Genomic DNA, 9,452 nt, shown 5'->3' on the forward strand with positions numbered 1-9,452 from the left:
TTAAAATTCTGTGTGGTCCATATTTGTAGTTTACCAGGACCTCTCAAGGACTGAACTTCCTCCGTCACATTTTGTTCTCACTTGAGACTCATTTTATCTCATGAATCACATGCTTTGAATTCTTTGCTGTGGCTTCTTCCTCCATCAAACTACTTGTAGCTTCACTTTGTAAGACAAAAATTGCTTTTTTTTTTTTTTTTGCCTGCTTTACACTCCTTCTTGACTTTTTACTTTACATTTGTTTTCCATTTCTGTTAGTATTCCCTGAAGATGCCTAGAACCAAAGGGACTGAAATAGCAAACAACATGTCAACAGCAGCCCCCAAACATTGAGCACTTAGTACAGCTTGGAAAATGAGGGAGAGTAAGAGCAACATGAAGGTTAATGGGCTTTAGTTTCTGCTACTGGGGACTGTCTGACAAAGGCTCACAGCGCAAGTGCCAAAACACATCAGTGAAATTTCATAAAACCTGAGGGCACTCTGTGCCAACTAGAACAACAAAGCTGATGGTTCTGTTCTTGGAGAACAATTTGCTTCAAAAGAAATTGGTTTACAATAATGGATGGACATGAAACCAAGTTATCTGAAGAATGATTGAAGATATAGGAGACTTCAGCCTAGCATCAGAAAAGTACACAGCATAAGGGTCAAAATATTACATAACCAAAAGTCACTTCATCTAATCTTCTATACAATGTTTAAATTTCCTAAAACTACTTGCCTAACTAATGCTTAAAATGAGGATTAGATTCTTCATTCCTTAAATAAGCAAAGCAGCTTGTTGAATAGATATGTTTTGAAATGAGTTTTTACTGAGTTTTCACAAACATACAAACATTACACAAATTATAAATGGATAGCTCAATGAATGTGCAAAATGTGAACTTGCTCTCCTTTTTCTGTTCCTGAGCATCATCTGTCTACTTGATTTATTTAAAAAAAATATTGTGGTATAATTGACATATTATATTAGTTTCAGGTGTATGATAAGATTCAATACTTGTGTATACTGTGAAATTATCACCATAACATACCATCCATCCCCTCACAGATTTACAATTTTATTTTCTTGTGGCAAGAATTTTTTAAATGTACTCTCTTAGCCACTTTCAAATTCACAATACAGTATTATTAACTATAGTTACCATTCTGTACATTACCTCTGCATGACATTTATTTTGTGTCTGGAAGTTTATACTTTTTTATTGAAATAGAGCTGATTTACAATATTGTGTTAGCTTCAGGTGTACAAAACATCTTGGAAGTCTTGTGAGCATGGGTGCATATCCCATAAGTCCACTAAATTATGAAACACTAGCAAGATAACTACTGATATTAGAAGTTTGAGGACCAGTTGCCTAACAAAGGAGAATTTACTACTGGAAGTGCTGCCCTAAGAGACCACTCAGTGGACAGTGAGCTGATCTTCCCTGGCAAGACTGTGCATACAGCCTGAGCCAATCAACACTTCTACAGTGAGTAGAGAGCTCACACTTACACAGTACATAACTCACAGTGCCCCGAGTTCTTGCTCACCTCGTCAGCTACCAGATATGTAGATGGGCTTCCTGTGGTGGGAATAAGATGGGCAGGTTCCCTGTAATCAGACCACAACAGGTGCAGCAGGAGAGTAGATGGTGAGAGCTCATGTCTTAGATTCCTTTCCCTCTTCAATTTTCTAGTTTTTTATAACTAGATTCTTCCCTTTATTTCCTTCTAGTCAGTAGGCCTGCCTCTATGTGCGTCTATGTCATAGGAATACAATATAAGTATCATTCTCGCTGGACCAGGACTCCCCAAACACTGAAATTACACATTTACCTAGTGTTCAATAGTCAAAAGGGATGTATTCTTTTTACAGGAAAATTATTTTAAAAAAATTGTAAAGGGCCTGAGGTAGTAACTCAAATGCTCTGAACACCAAATTTTACAGAGCATGCAACAGTGAATCAGACAGGTGGATATTTGTTGAGATCAAATCTTTAAAATGGTGACTGGCCTAAATCTCTCCCCATTTTGTGATTACTTTCTAAAAATAAGGTTGCTGCAGGGAGCTCTACTTAATACTCTGTAATAACCTATATGGGAAAAGAATCTTAAAAAGAGTAGATACATGTATATGTATAACTGATTCACTTTGGTGTACACTTAAAACGAACACAATGTTGTAAATTAACTATATGCCAATGAAAATTAATTAAAAATACAATAAAATTTTTTAAAAAACTGGTGACTGGCTTGCTAGTTACAGGTGGTTTGTTCTAGTCAACATCAGAACAAGACATGTCAACCAACAACACAGGGAGAGACCTATGACTATTTGAACTATACACACCACCCCACACTTACTACACTATCCAGTGTGACCACAATGAACACAGAACATAGACCCCTTCCTCCCTCTCTTCCTTTCATCCTTTCCTCTTTCCTCTCTTCTTTCTGTAACTATTTATTGGGTTAACTATGTGACAGGCACTTGGGCGGGACACAGAAGTGAAACAGCAAGTTTCGGGTGGTTTTTGAAATTTAAAATCTTATATGGAAAGTGTGAATTCGTCAAGGGAAAACTCTTGTGGAAATAAACCTTGCAGATCAGCCTGGGTAGCAAGGTCAAATTAGCTTATGGGGATGGAAGGAATAGGAAAGTCTTACCCTCGGTTCAATGCTAATTCACCACAGCTTCCCACACAATTTACTGAAAACATAAAACAACACATCATAAATGTCTACATTTTTGTGCCATGAGGATATCATATCTCTGTGACATCTTGTTTGCTGGAATATTTAGGTGAGTTACAAACGTACTAGCACATTGTCCTATGTTAACAAAGCTTCTAAGAATACACATGTTTATACATTGCTCAAGGGCAAGGATATTTTACCATAAGCTCCTCCTTCACCTCATTTAGCCTAGTAACTTCCTAATATATGCTGAAGACATGCAAGTCAAGTGATACCCTGGTGCTGTCAACTAAATTGCAGAAGAGTTTAAAATGAAACTGATCTCTTCTACCCTGTGAAATTTAGAGCTTAGGTATTTTTCTCATTTCAAGGCACCAGGATTCCAGAGTTCTTTCTAGAACATTAGGGATACATTATTGAGTTTACCAAAATTAGAAACACTTTCTTTTTTTTTCCATATAGGAGAATATATATCTTCAGTTTTAATCTCAAGTACAGAGTCAATAAAATCATATGCTAATTACATTTTAAGAAGAATAATTCTAAGGAATGAATCAAATGGTCTCCACCTTTGTTCTTGTGGCATATTTCATGGTAGAAATGTGTTATCTTAGCCCCTGACTCTGCCCATGTTACTTTACTTAGCACCCCCATTTCTGGGAAAGTCCAGCCAGTTCTACTTGTGTGGCATGGGAGCGACGAACATTCTTAAGTAGAATGAATTATGCAACTGAACGGATCAGTGATAACTGTGGTTTAAACTACATTGAAGAGCAGCCAAAAATTAAACTGACCAAATTTAGTTCCATCTCAGCCTTACTTGAACTTATTTAAGATGTCCATGACTGTTTAACTTTCTGCCTTATAGAATAAAAATTAAAATTTTCTCTACTAGCACAGCAAACTATATTTAATATCCTGTGATAAACCAAAATGGAAAAGAATACAAAAAAGATACGTGTGTATGTGTGTGTGTGTGCATCTGAGTCACTTTTCTGTACAGCAGAAATTAACAACATTGTAAACCAACTGTAATTCAACAGAATTTTTAAAATGTCTATAATAATAAGCTAATAAGCAGGGAAGACCCAGAAAAAACAAAACACTCCCTAAATAGAATTCAATGAATTATTATTTACTAACAATGACTCTTCCTTCTAACTAGATTTTGATGCAGATTTGACATTTAAGGTCTGAAAGGTGCTTTAGGGTTTATATAAACATTAGCCCCTGACTCTGCCCATGTTACTTTACTTAGCACCCCCATTTCTGGGAAAGTCCAGCCAGCTCAACTTGTATGTTATCATGGAGGCAAAAATTTGCAAAATTATACTCAAGTTAATCACAACAAAAGAACACAAACACACACAAAAAACATCTGGAAAAGAAGATAAAAAAGAAAGCATGGGTGGTCACTTTTCCTAATCTATACTCTCCCTAATAAATCAGAATTTGCTTCTATACAAAAATAATACATCATCTCTCACATCTTGAAAGTTGCTAGAACTATTTCGTGGAAAAGTGACCTAATGCTGAAACCATCTCAATCAATCCTAGAGCTTCCTAAAAACACCCAATGAATCACACCTGTTTGGAAAACATTCATTTGCTCCCTTGTATCATGCTGGCTACTTCTCGGCTTCCTAGCCAATCTTTGGTGAAGCTTGTAGATGACCACAGTCCTCAATTGTTTTTCCGCACATTTTACCATTGTTCCCTTATTTGTTTCTTTTGAATCTGATTTCTGCTATTATCTTTTGGATCTTTGGTTGAAATTCTTAGAAAAATCCTCCTGGAAAGCTGTTTGTTCTTTTCACCCTCTTATTGGTGCCTTGGAGAGCAATACCAATAAGAGACTAAGAACAAAACCAGAACAAATCATTTTATCTTAGAGTTGTGTGGCTACAATCAAAACCTCATTTGTGATACATAATCATGCAATATTTCACTTTCCCTTGTCAAAGTTGGAACATTCTCAAAACATTTGTACTGTCTGGCTTCATTCATTAGTGGTGGTAATAGTGGAATGGGGTAGAGTGGAAAGAGGGTTGAGGAAATTGAAACTCTTATCCCCCTCAAAAAAGTGAATTATTTTGGAAGCAATAACTGAATTCAGTCAAAATACATAAATCTAGTGGACCTTAACATAATCTGCACTTTTTCAAAGGAGAGAGAGAGAACTGATAACCACATAAGAAACAACTGCCTGGGGACTTCCCCGGTGGTCCAGTGGCTAAGACTCCACGCTCCCAATACCGTGGGTCCAGGTTCAATCCCTGGTCAGGGAACCAGATCCTACATGCCACAGTTAAGACCTGGCATAGCCAAAGACATTTTTTAAAAAGAAACAACTACCTGGCTCTCTCTAGACATAGCCAATCCTTCCTAGATATAATACGTCCCACTTGTTGAGTTACATTTGCAGAAAATACTGATGTAATAACTACTTCAGAGTTTTTTCTAATTTTCTACACAATGCTGGAAAATTCTCATGACTTTATGCACTTCTGCTGTTGGGTCATTTGTGTGTGTGTGTGTGCGTGAGTGTGTGTGTGTCCTGTGAAAGTGTTAGTTGTTCAGTTGTGTCCAACTCTTGGTGAGCCCACAGACTTAGCCCACTAGACTCGTCTGTCCATGGTATTTCCTAGGCAAGAATATTGGAGTGGGTAGCCGTTTTTTTCTTCAGGGCATCTTCCCAACCCAGGGATCGAACCCAGGTCTTCTGCATTGCTGGCAGACTCTTTACCACGTGAAGGATCAAATGGCTGCCTTGATCCCATGTGTATGCAGAAGCCATGGGGAAAGTACTTATTCCTAGGGGTATATATTGCATTTGAAAAACTGCACAAATGAAAACATCATAAAACTTCTGGTAAGCTCACTGAAGGTTTGTATTCCTGGACACCCACGAGCCCTTGTGTACATGGATATGAATTAACTGCCCTTTCCAGACAACAGGAACTGCTGACTCTTTTGTGAAGAGGATGATGTGTCTTCCATTTTGGACACACATGGAAAATGTTCTTAAATTGCTTTCTGTTTCTATCGTTAAATGTGGAAATATACCTAAAAACCACAGCAAAACTATTCTTCATGTGTGGTCTGAAACATGTATCCCGTTTTTCCTACAGAAGTAAGGAAATTCTATATTTAGTCTTTTGTGGTAGAAGGTAATAGATGACTTTGAGATCTGAAAATTACTGGAAGGTTTATTCTATTAATAAACTAATAATCTTGGTGTTTAAGTTTTGAATGCTTAGGAACTTTTAATTAGCAATTTGGTCTTTGTACATTTAAAAAGCTAAAGTTAGATGCATATTAACATATTATTCTATACTTCATCATTTATGAAACTGGACTTGACTTTTCTTTCTGTTGGAAGGAAAATAAAGTCCTTCCTCTGACAAAATAGACTTTTATTTTTTAGAGCATAAAGCGTGGGAATAATGGAGGAAACTTAAAACGGAAGCTCAAGAGATTATAAATAAATATTCAGTGAAAGATACTTAGTGGATACTCCATTCACACAGCCCATCATCCTGAGATTTAGCAAAAATTGTATGGTTACTCAGGATGGAATATTGGTCCCTACTGGCTGGGCTTCCTCACTAACTCTGAGCCTCCTCCCTTGGCTCTCATCATAAATGCTTGATGCTCTGGTCATATCAAACTAAAGAAGTTCTTCTGTCCAACAAGAGAGCCTCCCATTGTCTTAAGTCCAAAGAGAATAACATTGCTCTAGGCTCTTCCGTGTGGAACGTCAACACTTTAAAGCTTTTAAATCCACTGTCCTTTCCCCTGTGCTGATCTATCATCTACTGTGTAACTTTTACTAAAATGGGCCTTTTGTCTATTTTGGAAATCACTAGGTAGATCATTTCCCCTCGGATGATTTCTCCAAAGCTTGTATACAACTTCTCATGTTCATTCGGTACCTAAGAGCAATAGTTTATGGTCCCAAAGGGTACTGAAACAATAGCCACCCCAAGGTATTGGATGCTGGACCAACTGGTCAATGGACTTGCTCTTGTCCATCAACCAGTGGCCCCAGACTGAGAGAATGCCTTCCCTTCAAAATTTTCTCAAGGAACAGACTTAAGTATTCTCTAACAGGAGATAAAATAACTCAGATATGCATGCAGTGGTTCAATATGATTTATGGGCCAAATCCACTGGGTTTATATTGGAGTGGGTAGCCTATCCCTTCTCTAGGGGATCTTCCCAACCCAGGAATTGAACCGGAGGCTCCTGCATTGCAGGTGGATTCTTTATCAGCTCAGTCACAAGGAAAGCCCAAGAATACTGGAGTGGGTAGCCTATCCCTTCTCCAGGGGATCTTCCCGACCCAGGAATCGAACGGGTGTCTCCTGCATTGCAGGCGGATTCTTCACCAGTTGAGCTACCAGGGAAGCTTCACCACCATGGTGTTGTCTTTTCCATTATCTGCTCAGGAGCTGACCCTTCTCTGGAGAGGAGGGGTAGGGTAGGGAACAGAAGACAGCTAAGTGCGCAAATAGCTTTCCGTTTGGGGCCTGGGGACAGGAGGAAGTTTGGGAATACCCATATGTGAATCATACTGTGCTAAGTATAAACTAAGTTTGGACTCTCTACATGTATACATTTTTATTATAATAAAGCCAAGTTAAAGTTGAAAGGTTTGTTTAGATACTAAAAAGCAATAAAATTCAAATTTACCACATCGATTTAATGTGAACATTAAAATTCTTCTGTTGAATCTAAGTTGACATATCACATCTGCTATCTTAGTATGTGACAGCTTTGGGTTTGTGAGATATATATATATGTATATACACACATATAATATACATATATATATATATATATATACACATATATATACATATCGTATGCTCAGTCATATCCAACTCTTTGCAACCCCATGGACTGTAGAACACCAGGCTCCTCTATCCATGGGATTTTCCAGGCAAGAATACTGGAGTGGGGTGCTATTTTCTCCTCTAAGGAATCTTCCAAACCCAGGGACTGAACCCTAGTCTCTTGCATTTCCTGCGCTCGCAGGCAGATTCTTTACCAGAAGCACCACCTGGGAAGCCCTACACACACACACACACACACACACACACACACACACACACACACACACACACACAATTAACCATGCTAGGAGGAAAAAGAAAGAGTAATAGATTGATGACAAGGTCCAAATTGATATAACATACCCATATGTTTTTATGAATGTTATTGGCATTGACAAGACCAGAGAGAATTTCTATCTGACCCATGCCACCAAAAGTCTCTGCTATTCATTGTATTATGTCTGAGAAGCCACATACGAGTTGTGCAGAGTGGGTACTAAAAGAATCCCTCATCGGACAATACATGACTCTTACACCAGCAGCTATCTGGATCTTTTCATCAAAGTAAATGACAGACACCATTCAGATTGGTGCAGAGACTGGTAAGATTACCAGTTTCATCCAGTTCAACACAGGTAACCTGAGTTTGGTGATTGGTGGGGCTGACCTGGGAATAACTGATATGATCACCAATAGAGAGACATCCTGGCTCTTGAGATGTGGTGGATGTGAAAGATGTCAACGGCAGCAGTTCTGCTAACCTGGCTTCCCGACATTTTTGGTCTTGGCAAATACAACCAACTATGGATTTCTCTTAGCCAAGGGGAAGATGGCTATCTCACCACTGCTGTAGACACAAAGAGACTGGTGGCCAGTGATGGGGATGGAGAGCTCCTTGTGGCTAAGTAGAGATATTACACCACAGAAAACTACAGAATCCCTTGAGAAAACTGGTATCTTGCCATTGGTGTGGATTCAAATTCACCCTCCTCGAATTTATGTAACCTTTTGCGATGAAAGCTTCCACCACAGCACTTTCACCAAAGACTAAATTCTCAAACTGCCAGCCTTTTCTTCAATTAATGTTAGATCTGTGACTTTGATGCTAATCTTCTAGCCAGATACAGGAAACCTGACTTTCAGCCACAATCCTTGTTTGTCTTTGGCAGAAGAATTGTTGATTTCTTAGGTCCAGTCCTTTTGCCAGGCTGTTATTCTTTGTTGCTCAGAATCATACCTTCTGTCAAATGATTCTTTCCATATTCCACAAATATTCCTGACTTTCTCATCATTCCACAATAGGAAAGAAAGTTTGCATTTTACTACAAGTTGATCACTAAAGTGATGTCACCTCTAAGCCTAAATTATAGCTAATAACCCATCTCTGGAAACCCTTCTTCCCAGGTAGTGAGTGTTGAGCTAAAATACTTTTATTTAGCTCACAGGGAACGTTGTGACTAGTTCCACCTATGAATGACTGCAGCAAGGAATAAATTGACACATCTCCTCTGGAGGCTGACTGGAACCAGGAAATGTCTGACCTTACTTCCTCCTCTTTTAATATAAAAGAAATCTGGACTCTAACACAGGGAAGATGGTTCTTTCGGACACTAGTCCACCCTTTTCTCAATCTTCTGTCTTTACAAATAAACTTGCTATTCCTTGCCCCAACAACTTGTCATTCAATTTATTGGCCTGTTGTGCAGCAAGTAGGACCAACTTGGACTCTGTAACAGTTTCTAATCACATTTAATTTCATTTCTATTGTAGTCAGGTACTCTTTGTCTTTTTTTTTTTTTTTTACTATTTTGTACTTATTATTACTATATTAATATAGTTTCTTAACATATTACCTGTACTTATTATTAAAGCATTTTTAGTATTTTTACTATATATCCAAACCAGGAGGGAGAAAAACAAAAGTATGGAT

General features: G+C 38.1%; 1 pseudogene; it reads left to right on the forward strand.

Moving 5' to 3' along the window:
* Positions 1-8,431, forward strand: part of LOC136169343 (small ribosomal subunit protein eS4-like) — an 83,020-nt pseudogene extending 74,589 nt beyond the window's left edge.
* Positions 8,432-9,452: the final 1,021 nt, after the last annotated feature.

This window comes from Muntiacus reevesi, chromosome 5 (genome assembly GCF_963930625.1).
Source record: "Muntiacus reevesi chromosome 5, mMunRee1.1, whole genome shotgun sequence".
In the NCBI taxonomy this organism is placed as follows: Eukaryota; Metazoa; Chordata; class Mammalia; order Artiodactyla; family Cervidae; genus Muntiacus; species Muntiacus reevesi.